Below are 6,117 nucleotides of genomic sequence, written 5' to 3'. Positions count from 1 at the left end.
TGGGAAGGGATGGGAAGGGTAAACAAAGGAGGAGGCTGCAATGCTTGGTAAGAAATGTACGCATTATCCTGCCCATGCAATTGTAACCCCTCTGTACAGTTTGTTCACAAATAAAATAAAATAAAATTTAAAAAAATAAAAATAAAAAAAATAAAAATAAAAGCTGCCAAACACAAAGTTCAATAGAGAATAAATCTAGTGAATCACACCCTTCTATCACTGAACTTAATATACAAATTGAACAATCCCTACAGTCCTTGAATCCAAATGTGTAAATCACAACAAAAGATTGCAAAATCCAGACAATTTGACAAATTCAAAAGCCAACAACAATCCAGGGAAAGACCCTAGTAAGAATGAAGAGGAAGAGATGGAAGGCAAAAATGACCATTTAAGACATGATAAGAAAATTAAGCAATGAAATAAAAGAGTATATTTAAAAAAAATAGAACACAAGGAAGAAATTACCAAGAGTATACAGGTTGCTCCCAAAATACTGGACTTCATTAAAATACAAAATTAATGCCCTGAGAAGTGATATCGACAAAGAGTTTGGAAACTTGGAAGGCTCAATTTCCCTATTGAAAACCACAGCTGAAAGCATCAGCAACAGATGAGTGAAATAAAAAGGATAGTATCGAGTTGAGAATAAAACAGAGGAATTAGAACAAAAAATTCAAATGCCTGTGAAAACACACAGGAAAGGCTAAGAACTGGCAGATTCAGCGAATACATCAAATCCATGCAGAACCAGGATAGACAAGGGAGAAGAACTCAAAACTAAAGGCACTGAAAACCTATTCAACAACAACAACAAAAAACTTCCCCAATCTGAAGAGAGAATCTTATCCACCTGACAGAGTCATACAGAACTCCTAGCACATAGGATCCAAGAAGAAATATTTCTAGACACTCAGTGAATACTCTAAACTTAGAAAACAAGAAATTAATTATAAATGCAGCAAAATCAAAGAAGGAACTATATTACAATGGAAAGAACATCAAAATTACCAGAATCACTGCATCTTCCTTCACAGAAACTCTTAATGCAAGGAGAGCTTGCAATGGTATAATTTGTGCCCTGAAGGTCAACACTGTCAACTCAAACTGGTGTACCCAGTGAAGTTATGCATAATTCACATCAAAAGTGAAACCTTCAATGACAAACAAAAATTAAAGGAATGCATGAATACTAAACCTGCATTCCAAAGAATATTAAAGGGAAGCATACAATCTGAAGAAAACAAAATAAAAGAAATACATTAGAGAAGAAATCACTAGACTAGTTTAGTAAACACAGGAAGAGGAAAGAAGAAAATTACAGTAAAACAAGAAAATGGCAGGAAACATGATGTATCTCTCCAAAGTAACCTTAAACATTAATTAACTCAATAGAGCAGCAGAAACAAAACAGAAATAAACCACTTGTTTTCACCAAGAAACCCCTCTCACTGTGAAAGATAGACACAAATTCCGAGTGAAGGGATGGAAAGAGATCTTTCCTGCAAGAAGGCAGGAGTAGCCATATTGGAATCTGATAAAAATAGACTTTTCATTGAAATAAGTACAATGAACTAAGGAAAGTCATAACATGTTAATAAAGGACATGACCCTTTAAGAGAAAATCACAGTGGTTAATATTTATGCTCCAAATAATGGAGCTCCTAAATACATTAGACATATACTTTTGAACTTACAGAACACAGCAGTCCCCAACACAGTAACAGTGGGAGATTTTAACACTCAACCCTCACTAAGGACAGGTAAATCAAACAAAACAAGCAAAGAAGCTTCTGAATTAAATGACTCCATAATCCCAATGGACGCAGTAAATATCTACAGAGTATTTCACCCAACAACAAATCAATTCACATTCTTGTCAGCAACCCATGAAACACTCTACAAAACTGACATCATATGATACACAAAGAACCTAAGCAAATACAAGGGGATGGAGATATCTCCTGGCATCCTATCTGAGCAGAATGGAATCATCCTAGTTCTCAACAATGAAACATCCTGCAGAAAATTCTCAAACATGTGGACATTGAATAACACATTTTTGAATAACACGTGGGTCACTGAAAAAATAAAGGAGGAAATCAGAAAGTTCTTATAATTCAATGAAAATGAGACCATAAATCACACTGGAAGCTCTGGGATACAGCAAAACGAGTGCTGAGAGGAAAGTTTGAAGCTCTAAGTACACACACACAAAGAAAAAAGAAATCGTTCAAATAAATAACCTACTGATGCGATTAAAACTGCTAGAAAACAAGAGCAAGCAAAACCCCAAATTATTAAAGAGAAATAGCAAAGATAAGGTAGACATTAATGAAAAGGAGATTTTAAAAAACTGTGCATAAAATCAATGAAATAAAAAGCTGGTTCCTTGAAAAAAATCAATAAAACCATCAGACCACTTGCTAGATTGATGAAGAGATTCAAATCAATGAAATTATTAGTGCCAAATGGAAACATTACAACAAACATCAAGAAATTCAAACAATTATGAAGGACTACTTTCAAAAACTATACTCAAATAAGATGGAAAAACCTAGTAAAAATGGACATTTTTTTAGAGACATACACATGGCCTAAGCTGAACTAAGAGGATATAAACTAAATAAATAGGTTCATAACACACAAGATTAAGGAAATAATCAGAAGTGTTCCAATGAAGGTTCTATACTCCTAAAAGTTTTATGTGAAATAGAAACAAAAGGATTAATTCCAAAGTTATTCTATGAGGTCAATATCACACAACCCCAAAGCAGGAACAGATCCAACAAAAAATCTACAAACCAATTTCTCTGATGAACACAGATGCAAAGCTCTTCAATAAAATACTAGTCAGCTGAATCCAGCAAGTAATCAAAAAACAATCATACATTATGATCAAGTAGACTTCATCACATAGATGCAAGGCTGGTTAACAGATATACAATCAATAAATGCAATACACTACTATATCAACAGAGCAAAAGACAAGACCACATGATCATCTTGATATATGCACAAAAAGCCTTCTACAAAATACAACATCCATTCATGTTAAAAGCTTTGTAGAAGCTATAAATAGAAGGAACATTCATTAAAAAATAATAAAGGCTGTATATGACAGACCAACAGCAACATCATTATCATTTCCCCTATAATGAGGAATAAGGCAAGGACATCTACTCTCCACTCCTCTTCAATATAGTTCTGGAATTCCTAGCCAGAGCAAAAAGACAAGAAAGGGATATAAAAGGATTCACATAGGGAAAAACAAAGTCATACTATCAATATTCACAAATAACATAATATATCTAAAGAACCTTAAAGACTTTATCCCCAAGCTTCTAGAACTGATCAACCACTTTGGCAAAGAAGCAGGACACAAAGTTCACCCACAAAAACCAGGAGCTTTTCTGTAGGTCAACAATGTACAAGCAGAAAAGGAAATCGGGAAAACAACTCCACTTGCAATAGCCTCAAATAAATAAATGAATGAATGAATGAATGAATGAATAAACAAGAAAACAAAAAACCCAACCTAGGCATAAACCTAACCAAAGATGCACATCTTTATAGTGAAACTATAAAAATTTGAAGAAAGAAATAAAAGAGGACACCAGGAAATGGAAAGACCCTCCATGTTCATGGACAGGTAGAATATTGTGAAAACAGCCATATTGCCAAAAATGATACACTAATTCAATGCAATCCCCATGATGCTCTTTACCAAGATAGAGAAAAAAATCCAAAATTCATATGGGGCAAAAAAAGGCTTAGAATAGCCAAAGAAATTCTAAGCAAACAAGTAATGCAAGTAGTATCACAATCCCAGAGATCAAGTTCTAGTAGAGTCTGGTATTGGTACAAAAGTAGACTAGAAGATCAATACAACAGATCAGACCTGCAGATAAAGCCACATACTTAACAGTTATCTGGACCCAAAGATATACAGTGGGGGAAAAAATAGCCTTTTCAATAATTGGTATTGGGAAACTGGGCATCTACATGCAGAAAACTAGAAGTGGATCCCTGTTCCCATGCACTAGTAGTAATTCAAAGTGGATTAAAGACCTCAGCATCAGATACAAAACTTTGGAGAAACATTAGAACTCATAGGTACAGATAGAAACTTCTTGAAGAGTCCCTAGAGCACAACAGATAGGAGAGACACTTGACAAGTGGGACTAAATCAAAATAAAGTTTCTGCCCAGCTAAGGACATCGTTACTAAACTAGAAATCCAGCTAACAGAATGGGAGTAGTTCTTTGCCAGCAATGCATAAGACAAAGGCCTAATATCCAATATATACAAGGAGCTAAAGAAACTTTGGGAGGGCTCAAAGCTAATAAACCAAACACTAAATGGGCAAGGGACTGGAGAAAGACTTCTCAGAAGAGGAGGTAAGAATGGTAAAGAAATACATGAAGCAATGATCATCATCTCTGGCAATAAAGGAAATACAAATCAAAACTACTTTTGAGATTCCATCTCCGATGTTAAATTGGCCAACATTGTGAATTCAAACAATAAATGTTGGTGGGGATGTGGGGAAAAATGAACCCCACTGCATTGTTGGTGGGAAGGCAAACTCATACAACCACTCTGGAGGTTACTCAAGACACTAAAAACACAAATCACTAAGACCCAGCCATACCCCTCCTGGGCATCTACTCAGAACATCACAGGCCAGGATATCATAAAGACACCATTCATAATAGCCAAGATAGGTAACAGCCCAGATGCCCTACAATAGATTAGTAGATTAAAAAAAAATGTGGTACCTATACAGAATGGAATTTTACACAGCCATAAGAAAGAATAAAATTAAATTAGTTGCAAGGAAATGGATGGAACAAGAACAAATCATGGTGAAACAAACTGCATGTTTTCTCTATAAAGAGGCCTATGTGCCTCTTTATATTTACATTATATATTGAAACAAACTCTAAGATATGGAAACAAGATCTTTTAAAAAATTTGGTTGATGATTGTCTTTATGTATCATTTATTTGCATGTATATATTTAGGAGTGTGGGAGGGAGGACACAGAACTCAAGGGGGAATCAGTGGGAGGGAGGACACAGAACTCAAGGGGGAATCAGTGAAAAGGTACAGTAGAGGAGCTCACTGGACACCGATACAACTCATGGGTAGAGACAGGAGAGAGGTACTGGGAGAGAGTGAGTGAAGACACTATGAAAGGAAAATGTACTCATTACCTGACTAATGTACAGTAATACCTCTGTACATCACCTTTATAATAACAATAAATGAGCATAGGCTTTTCTACTTGGTAAGAAATCTCTTTGTTCTGTCTAAATCACAGCTATCACCGTTTGCCAACTACTTGACAAAACTTAGCATCACCAGTTAGCATTGTATTTTATCCTATCATCTTTGAATTATGATAGATTTGATTTGGCTAAATTACAGAAAGTATAGGTTTAAACTGGACTTAACATTTAGTTAAAGGCAAATAAAACTTAAGAACATAAATGCTGTATTTCACAAATGAGCTGTGTAATATTAATTACCTCTTTTGTTCTTGAAAGGACGATGATGACTAAGCCAGATGGTATTTGGGGCATTGAAGGATTTTCTTTCCTGTAGAGCATTGTACAATTATAATTTTATGAGAAATAAAGTATCTTCACTAGAAAAAAAAGGAGAAACAAAACTAAACAATAGCTATTAAGTTCTGCTGAATTTCAATAGGCAGCCTTAGTACAGATGAAACAGGGTAGAGTGTATTGAAGAAAGTAGGTCCTGAAGCCCCTCCCTTTCTTGGCTAAATGTGATACATAGGTTAGACACAGAACATGCTGTTTTTAAAGGCTGTGGGAGAAAAGAGTAGGACAAATGGTGAACAAATGCATCAGTGATACTTACTAGATACTATGTTGAAAATGAACTATACAACTTGGGGAGGGGATGAGGAGGGGAAAAAGTGTGAGAAAATGGAGAGGGTAACATTGTTCAAAAAAGAAATTAATTATTACCTGATTTATGTAATTTTAATCCCTCTGTATATCACCTTTACAATTAAAAAGAACACTGTGGGAAAAAAATTTTCCCTCATGAAAGAATACATGTATGTGTGTATACTTTATATCCTTC

The sequence above is a fragment of the Dipodomys ordii genome, unplaced genomic scaffold (genome assembly GCF_000151885.1).
Source record: "Dipodomys ordii isolate 6190 unplaced genomic scaffold, Dord_2.0 Scaffold300, whole genome shotgun sequence".
Classification (NCBI taxonomy): Eukaryota; Metazoa; Chordata; class Mammalia; order Rodentia; family Heteromyidae; genus Dipodomys; species Dipodomys ordii.
The sequence above is the reverse complement of the archived record's forward strand: the minus strand, read 5'-3'. Positions refer to the sequence as shown.